The 12,923-nt window shown below is 57.3% G+C and overlaps 1 protein-coding gene across 6 annotated transcripts in view; it reads right to left on the bottom strand.

Moving 5' to 3' along the window:
* The window catches only part of COL16A1 (collagen type XVI alpha 1 chain), a 184,617-nt gene that overhangs the window by 48,166 nt on the left and 123,528 nt on the right, over positions 1-12,923 (bottom strand). For 3 of the 6 annotated variants that reach the window (XM_084873030.1, XM_084873031.1, XM_084873029.1), the window contains exon 1: positions 1,194-1,582. The gene's annotated coding sequence lies outside the window, so the exon portion shown is untranslated. Of the gene's footprint in view, positions 1-495; positions 519-1,193; positions 1,584-12,923 lie in introns of those variants that run through there. The other 3 variants (XM_084873026.1, XM_084873027.1, XM_084873028.1) reach the window with 3 other exon arrangements.

Below are 12,923 nucleotides of genomic sequence, written 5' to 3'. Positions count from 1 at the left end.
AGGCCATTCACCAATACACTTGGAAGCATTTCCATGCTTTATCAGCCTGTGCGCTGTCTCTGTATATACTAGCCTGGTACCTGGCTAGTGCCCCCAGCTCAGCTAGAAGCCCTGCTAGTCCCCCCACAAGGTCAGGGGCTGACGACGGGGCTGTTTCCGGGCAGGCATCGCAGGGCTGTGTGTGCGCCGAGGAAGCCTCCCCAATGGGTACCGTGAGCGGGAGAGCAGGTCACCAGGGCTCGGGTTGTTGCCAACCTTCAGCGCTGATGGATGTTCATCTTTTAGTTTTATTAAACCCTGGATGGATGGGCCCAGATAAATCAATGCGGGCTCAGCAAGCAGCTAGCAGAGCCATACATCAGTCAGCCTCCCCCAAGACTTTTACACACACACACACACATACACACAGACACACACACAGTCATGCATGTATCACCATGACACACAGATAAACACAGGATATACACACAGACAGATATATGCACACAAGCCTACCTGCACACAGGCTCACAGAGATCTCTGCCCACCAACATACCAGACACAACAGCTTGCGCATGCACACGTGCACACAGCCAGCCTATGAATAGCCTTCCTGTAGGGAAGTTCTTATGCAAGTCTGACTTCATTCCCTCTGGCTGCAATGAATTCTGTGTCTCCTCCCTCAGCCCTGGGTAGGGAATGAGAACAGAAAGGACTCCCTCACCTCGACGTATCCGGAGCTAGGACCCCAACCCCCTTCTTCCTGGGGCAGAACTGTTCCCACTTTATCCCTCATCCCCCATTCTGGTGGTGTGCACATCCCATCTCTCAAACCTAATCCTGGCCTCCTCTCCTTCCAGTCAATGAAGGCTGCCAACTGTCTGAGACGTGTGAATGCATGTGGAGGCGTGAGCATTGATGTATTTGTGTCCCCTTCCCGCTCCTGTCTCTGGCCTCCGCTCCCCTGGCTCCAGCCAGAGCCGGGGGCCCCGGGGACAGAACCTGCCCAGGAGATGATCCCCCCCAGTACAAAGGCAGGGATCTGAGGGCAGAGAGAGGCAGAACTGGGACTCAGTTCAGAGCTCATCCCCTCTAGGGAAGGCAGTTGAGGTCCAGAGAGGGAAAGCCACTTGCCCCACATCACACAGCAAGTCAGGGCAGACGGCTCCCTTCAGCCCGGAGCCAGGAAGCAGCCCACTCCGCCCCCTACTTACCCTGGCTGGAGGTCCCCCTACCTCACCGAGAATCCAGTGCAGCCCCGCGCAGCCAGCCAGGGGGAGCAGGCCTGGGCTCCTCAGGCCCACGGGGGCGTCCTCGATCACGCCTGGCTGTCCTCGGGTCCCCAGTGTCCCCGGTCCTGAGCTCTTGGGGCTGACTGCTGCCCAGGCTCTCGGCCTGCCTGCCTGCCGGGACTGGCGGGACTGCCGGCCACTCCGGGTGGGGGGAGAAGGGGAGGTTCCAGGGGGCTGGGGATCGGCCAGGGCCGCTAATGGAACACAGCTGGACCCGCCCGCCAGGCAGGAGGAGGGCGGGAGGGCCGGGAGGGGGCTCGGCAGCAGCAGAGGCTGAGGCTGCAGACACACAGCCCGTTCCTGGCCTGGCCGTCCTCCTAGGCCCGCCCTCCCGATTCCCGCCAGGTGAGGGAGCCAGCCAGCCAGCCAGCAAGGCGGGACCCTGCGTGCCCAGAGCTGCCCTGCAAGGGGGCTCCGGGGGCAGGTGGGTGGGCGGGGAGGCCGGCCCTTTAAGAGCCTGGCCTGAGCTGAAAGGGCCTCTCTGTGCCACCCCCTTCCCCTTTCCTGGCTGGGCCTCTTGACGGCTGGGGTATCTGGGTGGGGACCCTCCCCCCCACTTCCATGGCACCCGTGACGTGGCTGCTGCCCTAGCCTCCCTGGTCAGCTTTTCCCACTTTCTCTAGGTCTGTCCGCCCCCGCCCCCACCCAGGAAGGGGAGTTTGAATTAACCCCTTCTGCCCTGGCCTCTTCCCGTTATTCTTCCTTCCTGTGGGCAGTTAGCAGGGCTCCAGTCCCAGTCCTCGGATCTGTGGCTTCAAACACCGTTTACCTCTGGCTGCATCTCTCCTCTGGAGCACAGAATAATGACCTATATGCCTTACAGGGCTGTTGTGAGCAGGAAACGAGTTAACATCTGTAAAAATGCTTACTACTGGGCTTGGCACAAAAGGGGAGCTCAATAAATATTCACTGTTGGGATCATTATTATTTCAAACCAGGCGGGAGGTGGGGGTGGGGTGAGGGTGAGGCTGGGATTCAAGCTTATACCCAGCGATGGAGAGGCATTGCTTTATATGCAGGATCTGGGGAAGCAAGAGGAATTGAGGCTGGATGAGAGCCTGGACCTCTGAGGAGAAGGGAGCAGGTCATGTGACCAGTTCTGTCCAGAGGCAGGGGGATTGTCAAGGTGACCCTCCCAAGGGTCTCCCCCAGAGGCAGCAAATTTCTGGACACCAAGGCTGAGCAGCTACAGAGACGTGGGTTCAAGAGGCCCGTGAGTGGCAGGGATGGTGTGGGGATGAGGGGGAGCAACTGATTTGGGGGGGCTTCTGTAGAAGCGACGTGGTGTAGGCCCATGGCCCCATCTAACCCAGGATTTCCCGCCTCCAGAACCAGAGGCGCTGAGTCAGCGGAAACCCCAACCACGGCCACGGAGGCGCCCGGCTGTGGTCCCTGCACGGAGCCGGCCCAGATGTGGCTACGACAGTGGTGGAGCCTGGGAATCGCTGAGCTCAGCAGGCGGGAAGCGGAGGGGGGTGCAGCCTTCTGGGTGCTCTGGCCTGAGGGGGGTAGACGCGGGCCAGCCCGGCCAGAGGGAGCTGCCCCAGTGGTGGGCAGTGGGGAAATCAGGCAGCACGGCTAGGTGAGGCTCTGCGTTGAAAACTTCACATATGCTAACTCCGTCAATCCTCACAGCCACCCAGCAGGGAGAATTCTGTTCTCATCCCCATTTTACAGATGGGGAAACCCGGGACAGAGGAATACAATGTGCCCTTGGTTAGTGGGCAGTTGGGCAGGGACCCATGCCCAGCTAACCTGGACTCATAAGCATAAGTTGCTAACCACTGTGCCATTCTGGGAAATCCCTACCCTTCATTCCCCAGCTCTCCCAGGCAGCAGGGGACGGCTGGACCCGGAGCTGGAGGGGCCTGAAAAGGGGGAGGCCAGATACTTCCCACAGCACCCAAAGGTGCTCACCAAAACAGGTGTGTGCTAGACCTAGACACACCGTCATAGACACCGTCCAGAGATGAGCCCGTGCCCCTTCCTCCCTCCGACACATATGTACATACAAGCAGAAGCATGCAGTCAGATATGTTCTATCACGACATGTGTGCATAGACTCCACATGCACATGTAGGCACTTATGTTCATAGGCAGACACATGTACATACATAATACTCCTCCACATAAACAGACACACACAGAGAGAGACACACTGTAACCCAGGTGCATAATTCCCAGAATGCATGCACACAGCACTGCAGATACTTGGGCATACACACATGCTTGCACCCACAGACGTGTACACCCACAGGACATACACACAGAAACACACACATGTGCCCACAGGCATAATTACCTCATATATGCAAGCAGAGAAACCTGCAGACCTACAGCACATACATACACAGGTGGCCAAAGACACAAATGGCTCTCACAGAAACCCCAGCTCAGACATGCGCACATGTACACACGTATGCCTGTAGTGAGGCTGACACATTACATGCATTCAGCCCCAGAAGTCCCTGCATGCCAGCAAGCAGGGTATCCTTGGGTCTGGGCTCGCTGCCCTCACCCCAGATGGCATTGCCACAAGGTAATGAGCACTACTAATCGCCACCAGCTGCCCCAGAGCCCGCTGCCACTGCCGGGTGGGCCCACCTCGGCCTCCTGGGCCCGGAGTAGTCTGCCAAGATGTCAGCAGTGCCCAAGGGCCAAGCCACCATATCGCCCCAGCTGGCCAGTGGGGAATCCCTGCCTGGCAGCGGCGGCACCTGGGGCGGGAGAGGAGGGGGAGTGGAGAGCCAGGAACCAGAAGAGACAGGCCCAGGAGCCCCCAGGCAGCCAAGCAGAGGCGGTCTGAAGCTGCACATGCACACACACACACACCGGGGCCCTAGTGTATGCGCACACACACACACACACACACACACACAAGCGCACAAGCATATCACACATTCAAAGCAGACCTCTGGGTTATTTCTCCATAGATGTGTTTCTCCCTGTCTCCCTCATTCTAGTAAATGCCACCATCATTCATTCGGATGTTCAGTCTAAAAACCTAGTCATCATTGGCTCCTTCCTTTCCTTCACCCCCGCCCCTTCCCCGAAAACCACCACCATCCTATTGATTCTACCCCAAAATACAGCCGGTATCCACCCCCTTCTCCTCACCCTCACCCAAGTCACCACCCTCCTTTGCCCGGATTGCGGTAGGAGCTTCCCAACCTCCACTTCCCACCCAGCAGCCAGCAAGACCTGCTTCAATCCTCCTGGTCTCGTTTCACCCACAGTAATGCCAACAGCTTTGCCTGGCCTCACCACGCCTTCAGGATCTGGCCTCTACCTTCCTGTCCAACACCTCACCCCGGAGCTGCGGCAGCTGCGGCCCCACCGGCCTCTTTCTCGGTCCTGAATCCGCCAAGCTGGCTTTGTCCACGGGGCTTCCCTCCTGCTGGGAGGACATGGCCCTGCGCTTTGTAGGCTGGCTCTCCCACAGGCCTCACCTCACAGGCACCTTCCCAGAGTGGCCGTTCCTGACCACCAGATCGAGAGGAGCCCCAAGTCGCTTCCTATCACGTGATTCTGTTTTAATTTTTTTTTTTAATTTCTTTTATTGATTTCAGGGAGGAAGGGAGAGGGAGAAAGAGATAGAAACATCAGTCGGGACCGGTTTGGCTCAGTGGATAGAGCGTCAGCCTGCGGACTGAAAGGTCCCGGGTTCGATTCTGGTCAAGGGCATGTACCTTGGTTTCGGGCACATCCTCTGTGGGGGGGGGTGCAAGAGGCGGCTGGTCAATGTTTCTCTCTCATCAACGTTTCTAACTCTCTGTCCCTCTCAATTCCTCTTTGTGTAAAATCAATAAAATATATTTAAAAAAAAAAAGAGAGAGAGAGATAGAAACATCAGTGATGGGGAGAATCATTGACCGGCTGCCTCCTGCAGACTCCCTACTGGGGATCAAGCCCGCAACCCAGGCATGTGCCCTTAACCGGAATCGAACTGGGGACCCTTCAATCCACAGGCTAATGCTCTATCCACTGAGCCAAACCAGCCAGGGCCACACGACTCTGTTGTAAATCTCTGACTAGCTCTGGTATGTGTTTGTCTGTGCATTGTCCTCCACTGATAAATAAGAGGCTCCACGAGGGGTCCTGCCCGCTGGCACTCACTGCCTTACAGCTGAGCACTGTCCTCAGTCTGAGCTCAGACACAGACATGCACCCATAGGTGTGACATAAAGCACAAACATGAATGTACGTGCCCTGGCTGGCGAAGCTTAACGTGTTGGCCCACGCACCAAAGGGTCTCAGTCCCATTCCCTTTCAAGGACGCATACTTGGGTTGCACGTTCGATCCCCAGCCCCAGTCAGGATGCATGTGGGAAGCACCCAACCCATGTTTCTCTTTCCCTCTCTCCCCCGTCTTCCTTCCCCCTCCTTCTCTCTTCCTCTCTCCTTTCCAATCTCTCTAAGAATCAATGGGAAAAAATATCCTCGGGTGGGGACTAACAAAAAACAAAACATGAATGTACACGCATGCAGAGATACACACACGCGATGTCTGGGTCATAGCGGAGGCTGAGAGCAGAGCACTAGGTGTGTCTCCAACTCCTTTGGTTTCTCCGGGTGTCTCTGGCCTGTCTCCTTCCTACACTGTCTCTCACCGTCCCTGTCCTCTTTTCTCTGTGTCTGTGTCAGATCTCTGGTTCTCCGTCTCTGTGACTGGCTCCTCTCCGGCCTTTGTCTCTGTCTCTACTCCTGCTTCCCTCAGCTCTTGGATCTGAGTCTCTAACTCTGCGTGTCTCTCTCTCTCTGCGCCTTTGGCCTTTGTCTTTTGCTCACACTCCCTGTGTCTCGATGTCCCTGTCTCCTGTCTCTGCTTATCTCAGAGCCGCCCTGCTCTTTGCTTCTCTCCACCCTGTCTCTGTCTCTGTCTGCCTGCGTCCCTGTTTCTGGCTCTGGCTCTCTGACTCTCTGACTCCGTCTCTCGTTCTCCCTCCCGCCCTCTCCTGGCCCTAAATCAGCCCTGCCACCGTGTCTCATGGCTGTCTGCATCCCTGTGGCAGGAGACCCATCATTCACCTCTGGCGGCAGCTTTATGGTCTCAACGGGCCAACCGTGCGCCACTCCGCCGATGCCCGCCTTCCCTCAGAGCCACAGTGAGCTCCACACCCTGGGCCCTGGCAGCTGTGGCCTCGGCAACAGTTTTCGATGCCCGGCCCGAGCGTCCTACTTCAGCAGCTCCTGGCCCCAGGCGCCTGCTTGGGTTGATAACCTGGGTGCTTCTGGAGAGGTCAGCCGGGATCCTGGAGGACGTGGCCAGGGGTCAGGCGGGAAGAAGACAGAACATGCCAGGCCCCAGCTTGACTGTCTGCTGGCTCTGCCCCCCTGTCCTGAGGGACCCCTGGAAAGGTGACAGGCACAGGAGCCCTGGATTGCAGGCCTCGCTCCACCCACTGTGGGACCCTGGGCCCACCATGCCATGAGGTACACTGTAGGATCCCAAGTTAGTCCACCTGGTGTGTTAAGGCCCCTAAAAACACCAGAAAGGCCCGATTGCTTCCGTAGCTTCCAGCCTGGGCAGCTTTGCTCCCCAGGGGGCTTTGGGCAATGTCCGGGGACAATGCCTGGAGGGCAGAGGCCAGGGATGCGGCTAAACACTGGCCCCGCACAGGCCGGCCCCACGGGGCAGGATTATCCGGCCCAATACGTCACGGTGCCCAGGCGGAGAAAGCCCGCTTCTCAGAACTCCCACACTCTCTGACCCCCTTTCATCTCCTAATCATTCTCTGGCCAGGGGCGGGGGCCACGAGAAGACACCGAGTTTGATGCCGGCTCTGCCCTTAATAACAGCAGCTGACACCCATTGAGCCCTTCTAAAGCGCTGGCCTGGCACCACGCACAGAGAAACTCATTTCAGTCTCACAGTCACCGCGGGAGGCTCGGCACTCTCTCCGTCCCCTCCTGAGCAGGAGGCGGCAGGCGGGAGCAGGTGAGTAACCGGCTCTGGGTCACACAGCTGGCAAGGACGGAGCTGGATTTGAACTGGCCATTTGGGGACAGGCCCGCAGGGCAGAGGCCTCCCTGGGAAAGAGCCCACACCGAAGAGGTCTGGGCACGTCCTCTTCCCGCTCTGAGCCTTTAGTTCAGGGGTCCTCAAACTTTTTAAAGTGGGGGCCAGATCACGGTCCCTCAGAGAGCTGGAGGGCCGGACTATATGAACTACTAATTCCTACTGTAACACCTCGGCTGCGCTCACTGCCCAAAAAACCTGGCGGGCCGGATCAGACTCCTCTGTGGGCCGCATGTGGCCCGCGGGCCGTAGTTTGAAGACCCCAAACTAAAGTTTAGTTTGTCACCTGCCAAACGGGATTCAAGATTGAAGTCGCGGGGTCATAGGGCTGGGAAGGGGTGGAGCAAGGGTCGTGAATGCAAACAGGTCCCCGGAGCCCTCCAGGGGCCGTAAAGCAGTGGAGCGTAAGTTCTTGGGGCTCGGAGGACTTAAACAGCGTGTCGGGCCTTCCCCCCCAGAGTTTCTGAGTCAATTCTCTGCTTTTCGAACAAGTTCCCGAGGGAGGCTGATGCTGCCGGCCCGGGGGCCACGTTGGAAAACCTTTGCGGAGAGCGTGGTGTGCGATCACCTGTGCCTGGATTCAAATCCTGCCTCTAGCTCATGCCGGCTCGATGCCTTGGAGGTATTGCTTAGCCTCTTCCTCTGAAAAGCAGAAATAACAGCCGTATCTACCACATACGGTTTGCTGAGAGGATTAAAGGAGATGATGGCAAGGGAAAGCCGCTCTCGGGGTGCCGGCACCGAGGAAAAGCTCAGGCATGCTCACTGCTTAAAGGTCCCCAGCACAGGAAGTCCCCCTTCCTCCAGGCAGACTGACAGCGCCCAGAGGATGAAGGGCTAAGACTTCCCCTCCCTGTCTGCGGCCTCCTCCTCAGGCCTGCAGAGAGAGGGCAAGGAGGTGACATCTCAGAACAGCATAGCACGGGCAGTGGGTGTAGCCCGCATCTGCCAAGAGGCCTCAGTGCCACTGAGGACACCCAGGCTGACCTTGACCCCAGCCGTCCTTAAGACCCTGCTCACCCCCAATGGTCCCTTTGGGGGCAAGAGTGGCTTCCCACGGCCCTGGTGGGATCGTTGGTATACCCTTCCCCAGGCATCCCTTTGGCTACCAATCAACTCAAGTGAGTCCTCCTGTGCTGTGAGGCCTTTGGCCAACCCCAAGGCCTCTCTAGGTCTTAGTTTCTTCACCTAAAAATCAGATAAGAACTCTGCATGGTGGCTAAGGCTGGGGGCTCCAGCCCTAGAATAACTGGGTTCAGACCCCACCCCAACCACTTGCTAGCTGTGTGAATTTCCTGGCAAACCACTTCACCTCTTGGAGTGAGTTTCCTTTTCCTCGCTGGTAAAACGGAATTGTCCACAGCTCCCAACGATGCTGTAAGGGCTGCCGGAGATGACACAAGCAAAGTGGTGAGCACAGTTCCTGGAACTCAGTAGATGCCAGCTCTTCTGCGCGTCCGATGAGAAAGTATAACCTCCCCACAACAACCGCAATCTGTTGGCAGGCTTCCCTCCCCTCCTGCTCCCGCCCCCACGTTTAACTTTGGGTCTGTCTTCACCTCCCTTCCCACTGGGCCATGAGGAAGGCAGCTGGGAGGGTGAATCCGAACAGAAGCTTGGGAGAGGGAGGAGGGTAACCCATGACCAGCCACTGATATGTGTGAGTGTCTTTGCCCTGCTGGACGGTATGCCATAGAAAGAGCCGCTCTGGCTACTATTTGATCCCCAGAGCCCGGGACAGAGACAAGGCACTTTATAAAGATGTGCTGGATGAATAAAAGAGGGGGCTCGGCTCCTTCCCAGGACCAGCTCCCCTCGCGGCGTGTCCTGAGGGAGGTGTGGCGAGAAGGGAGCATTCAGGGACTCCCGGATTCTTTCCTTGCATGTAAGAGACCGAGACAGTTGGACTCGTAATTTCTTCGAGTCCCGGAATCTCTGGGTGGAGAGATGCTTCTGCGGTTGCCCAGTCCCAGCGCCTGCTCCGGCTCCTCCCAATAGTGCCCCGGGCTGGGCTGGGGAGGCCTGACAACCGAGCCCCGACGAGAGGCTGGAGGAGAGAAAGTTCAGAGCGGAAAACTCAACTTTTTCATCAAGGCAGAAAATAAAATGAAAGTTCTGAAGGGGTTTGGTTCTGGTTCTGCTATTTCCGCTTCCTGGCTTTATTCTCTTAGGCAAGTCCCTTCACTTTTCTGAGCCCCTAGTTTCCATACCTGTAAAATGGGGTGATAACACCTAACCATATGGACTCTGGGGGAGGAGTAAATGAGATCATACGAAACTAAGCCATGGTAGACACTCAAACGTGTCCTTATTAACATTATTCTTACTGGAGGAAGGATAGCAATGCACTAGGTACGCTTGCCCTGCACCTCACACCCATATTCATCTCTGAGTCCTCCGGCCCCCTTAAATATTTACATAGCTGAGCTCATGTAGCTTTAAAAGAGGTAAATGATATTTCTGATAAATACAAGACAGGGTTTGTTTGTCTCTCCCCCCCGCCCCCCAAAGTGACCTAAGTGGCAAATACTAGGTAAAGAAATGAAATCACTTGGAGTATTGTCAGCCTTGGCCATTTAGAAAGCCGGATACTGGTGTGAGGACCGGAAGGAAGAGCTTGGGACTGAACCTGGGTTCAAGAACAAGGTCTGCCTTGATGCACTGTTTGCCCTAAGGAGGGTCCGTGCCCTTTGACAACAAGGGAAGGCTGGACCTGGGGACTCTTAGCTCCTTCCATTCCCCAAGTTTGACGGTAACTAACTAGCCAAGCTGGGCTTGAAGCTAGGCATACTGTAACTCCTAACATGCCAATGCTGCTTTTTAAAAAATAGTTTTAACCATCAGAACAATCTTAAATATCTGTCATTATTCCCATCTCATAGGTGCATGGGTGTCATCCCCAATGTGAGCACTTCACAGTGAGACCAACAGGCCCTAAGAAGTGTCTTGCTAAGATGCAGAGCTGGGATTTGAATCTCTACGGTGTGATATGCCCCTTCCTCTCTTTGGGCCTCGGTTTCCTCATCTGTAGAATGGGCGTGTTAGCTCCAGAATCACTATGAACCAAGTTGGGACTTTCCGCTTCTTCAAGCCCAGGTCCCCACCCAGAGAACAGTCCCTTGGGCCTGGGCGGAGAGGCAGGTGTAGACACGACTGTCCCGCCAAAGAAGGGGGTGGGGGTGTGAGGTTTGCTTTACGCAGCCGCCGCCAGACGCACAAAAACAACTGAATAAATCAGGGCCAGGAACTACTAATCCTTCCCGGCTGCGGCTGCTACTGCGCAGTCACCGGCCTGGGCCCCCGGTGCCTGGCCCGCTCCCTGGCGACAGGGCCCGGCCAAGCGCGCAGAGCTGGGCCAAGAGAAGGATGCCTGGCCGGCGAGGCGGCCTGGCTGCAGAGAAGGGCGGGATGGCCTCCCTGCAGGGTGACTCAGGCCTCCCAGACCCCCTCCTGGGTGGGCACGGTCTGGCCTTGGTCTATTTTTAGAGCCGGCTCCAGGCCTGAGCGCAGAGGGGCAGGGCAGGGGGCCTCCTGGGGGCGCAGGCGCCTGACCAGCTCCTCCAGCTCAGCTCGGCTGGCTGGGCTGGGAGCTCGGTCCTCAGGCCCTCCAGCTGACGACCAGAAAAGAAGGGGAGCCCTTGTGGTGGGAGCTGGGAGATTAAGGTGAGGTGTAGGCCCAGAGACTGCATCCTTGACCCCTTTCCCTGCCTCCCCTCAAGGCCTGGCAGCTCTAGGGAGCGGGGCGCAGCCTCCCAAGAACCGACCTCCCTCCGTTAAGTGGAGCCAGACAGTCGGTCTGTCCCGCTACCGAAATGGGGGCCAGAGCGGGCGGGGCGACCCAAGTGACTGTGGGTGGAAACTCAGGGAAGCTTCCAGGTTGGGGGATCTGGTCCCCGCCCTGCCGCTGGCCACGCCCTGGCCAGCTCTGGCCACGCCCCCGACATGCATCGGGCCACACCCACGGCTCCACCCCAGGCTCCGCCTCCTAACTGGCTCCGCCCCTCTCCGGTCCACCTCGTATCTTGCACCCAAGATTCAGAATGGCCTAGAATCTAGATGCTGGACATCTGACAGCCTGGGCCTGGACCTGGGCCTGCCTCTGGGGCCTGGGGCAGAAGTGAAAGGAAAGGGGGCCTCCCCCCCAACCCCCAGCGTGGGGTCAGGGAGGAGCGAGCTGGGGCGAACAATGACGTGGACTGGACAGGGAGGCCTCTAGGCTGAGCGAGTATCTGCGGAAGGTCTAACAGGCCGGGGGCTGAGGCATTTCCGAGCACGGAGACACCCCTATATCCGCAGAGCGGCACACGGAGTCACCTGGAACAGAGGTCTCTGGGCTGATGCCCCTATTACTGGACCCCAATCGGCTGAGGTCACTGACTGGGGTGCGGGGGCAGCGGATGGCCCCGAATGCATGGCCTTGCCTGGCGAATTCCGGGACTCGGGGTTTGAGAAGGCCTAAGTGGAGGCCCGTCTCACTGGGGGTGTGAGGGGCGGAGGATGGAAAGAGGAGCCGGTCTCCCAGCACCAGCCCTCCATCTAGTGGAAAGTTTGGGAATCTCGGGACGCAGCGGTGGGGTGGTGGGAGGGATCCATTGCACCCGCATCCTTCCTCTCCCTGGTTGTCCTGCTGGCATCTACACACCACCAATCTGCTCAGGCTGCTCCATCTCAAAGATTCACCCTCATAGTCATTTAAAGATCTGTCTGTCCTCCCCACTCCCCCAACCCCAAGTCCTGTCCTCTCTCCCTCATACTTAACTGTGGATAATGCCCTCTCTCCCCATCACCACCACCGCCACCGATCCAGGCAGCCACCACCTTTGCCTGGATCCCTGCAGCTCCTGCCCATGGCTTTTCCTTCCTCCAGTTTTACCCTCTCTCCGACTACTAGCCAACTAGTGTTTCTAAACCAGAAATCTGGTAATGCCTCTTCTTGATTAAAATCTTTCCATGGATTCTCATAGTCAAGATGAACTCCAAACGTTGGCTTGGGGCTTAGCAGGCTCCATCACCCAGCCCAGTCTCCTTCAGAGCAGCTAACTGTAGGCTCTTACCTTGAGACTTCACACCTGCGGTTCCCTCTTCCTAAAACTCTTCCTTGCTGTCCTCAGGGCTCAGTTTGGCAAAAACAAACCCCCATGTGTGAGTTAGATTTCCCCCCTCCACCCTCTGAGTAGCGCTGCCTAGATCTCTCCTATCTATCCACTCTGGAAGCAGGATAATGTGTTGCAATGCTAATTTTCTTGCTTTCCTCCCAGTTCCAAGCTGCTAGCCAAGCCCTTTGATTTTCCTAGCCCCGGGGAACTGAACACAAAAGCTGCTTGAAGTCTGATGGCTCATCCCTGACTTTTAAAAAAGCTAACCTTCTGGAAGGGACTGTGCTAGGTGTTCCCGAGGGACGGGGAGGAGAGGGCAGCCTGTGTGGGCAGAGGAAGGAGAGAGAGCAGCTAGCTGGAGCGGGGGCAGAAGTGGGGGTTCCGTGAGCAGTGGGGAGCTGTGTCCAGCAGCACCCCCCCTGACAGATGACCGGAGCGGTGGGAGACAGGTGGCCGTGGATCTAGGGAGGCTGGAGCCCGAGCACTGGGGTACTAGCCTCAGTGCCTGCAAGTGGCAGAGGAGCTGCTGGGTTGCTG

Source organism: Pipistrellus hanaki (genome assembly GCF_964339955.1).
Source record: "Pipistrellus hanaki genome assembly, chromosome: 2".
Classification (NCBI taxonomy): domain Eukaryota; kingdom Metazoa; phylum Chordata; class Mammalia; order Chiroptera; family Vespertilionidae; genus Pipistrellus; species Pipistrellus hanaki.
Note: the sequence above shows the minus strand (reverse complement) of the source record. Positions and strands in the feature narration are given on the sequence as shown.